Below are 1,732 nucleotides of genomic sequence, written 5' to 3' on the forward strand. Positions count from 1 at the left end.
AACTTTGTACTTTGCTATGAAGTTCCACCAGGAATGAGTTTTCATGCAAAAACTGTCTATTTCAACTAAATTGATCCATCCAAAACGAACTTTGTACTTTGCTATGAAGTTCCACCAGGAATGAGTTTTCATGCAAAAACTGTCTATTTCAACTAACTTTGTCCATCCAACACGAACTTTGTACTTTGCTATGAAGTTCCACCAGGAATGAGTTTTTATGCAAAAACTGTCTATTTCAACTTAATTCGTCCATCTGATACGAACTTTGTACTTTGCTATGAAGTTCCACCAGGAATGAGTTTTCATGCAAAAACTGTCTATTTCAACTAACTTTGTCCATCCAAAACGAACTTTGTACTTTGCTATGAAGTTCCACCAGGAATGAGTTTTCATGCAAAAACTGTCTTTTTGAACTAAATTGATCCATCCAAAACGAACTTTGTACTTTGCTATGAAGTTCCACCAGGAATGAGTTTTCATGCAAAAACTGTCTATTTCAACTAAATTGATCCATCCAACACGAACTTTGTACTTTGCTATGAAGTTCCACCAGGAATGAGTTTTCATGCAAAAACTGTCTATTTCAACTAAATTGATCCATCCAAAACGAACTTTGTACTTTGCTATGAAGTTCCACCAGGAATGAGTTTTCATGCAAAAACTGTCTATTTCAACTAACTTTGTCCATCCAAAACGAACTTTGTACTTTGCTATGAAGTTCCACCAGGAATGAGTTTTCATGCAAAAACTGTCTATTTCAACTAAATTGATCCATCCAAAACGAACTTTGTTCTTTGCTATGAAGTTCCACCAGGAATGTGTTACCATGCAAAAACTGTCTATTTCAACTAACTTTGTCCATCCAAAACGAACTTTGTTCTTTGCTATGAAGTTCCACCAGGAATGAGTTTTTATGCAAAAACTGTCTATTTCAACTAACTTTGTCCATCCAAAACGAACTTTGTTCTTTGCTATGAAGTTCCACCAGGAATGAGTTTTCATGCAAAAACTGTCTATTTCAACTAATTTTGTCCATCCAAAACGAACTTTGTACTTTGCTATGAAGTTCCACCAGGAATGAGTTTTTATGCAAAAACTGTCTATTTCAACTAAATTGATCCATCCAAAACGAACTTTGTACTTTGCTATGAAGTTCCACCAGGAATGAGTTTTCATGCAAAAACTGTCTATTTCAACTAAATTGATCCATCCAAAACGAACTTTGTACTTTGCTATGAAGTTCCACCAGGAATGAGTTTTCATGCAAAAACTGTCTATTTCAACTAACTTTGTCCATCCAAAACGAACTTTGTACTTTGCTATGAAGTTCCACCAGGAATGAGTTTTTATGCAAAAACTGTCTATTTCAACTAACTTTGTCCATCCAAAACGAACTTTGTTCTTTGCTATGAAGTTCCACCAGGAATGAGTTTTCATGCAAAAACTGTCTATTTCAACTAAATTGATCCATCCAAAACGAACTTTGTTCTTTGCTATGAAGTTCCACCAGGAATGAGTTTTCATGCAAAAACTGTCTATTTCAACTAAATTCGTCCATCCGATACGAACTTTGTACTTTGCTATGAAGTTCCACCAGGAATGAGTTTTCATGCAAGAACTGTCTATTTCAACTAACTTTGTCCATCCAAAACGAACTTTGTACTTTGCTATGAAGTTCCACCAGGAATGAGTTTTTATGCAAAAACTGTCTATTTCAACTAACTTTGTCCAT

Source organism: Anopheles moucheti, unplaced genomic scaffold (assembly GCF_943734755.1).
Source record: "Anopheles moucheti unplaced genomic scaffold, idAnoMoucSN_F20_07 putative_Y_21, whole genome shotgun sequence".
Taxonomy (NCBI): domain Eukaryota; kingdom Metazoa; phylum Arthropoda; class Insecta; order Diptera; family Culicidae; genus Anopheles; species Anopheles moucheti.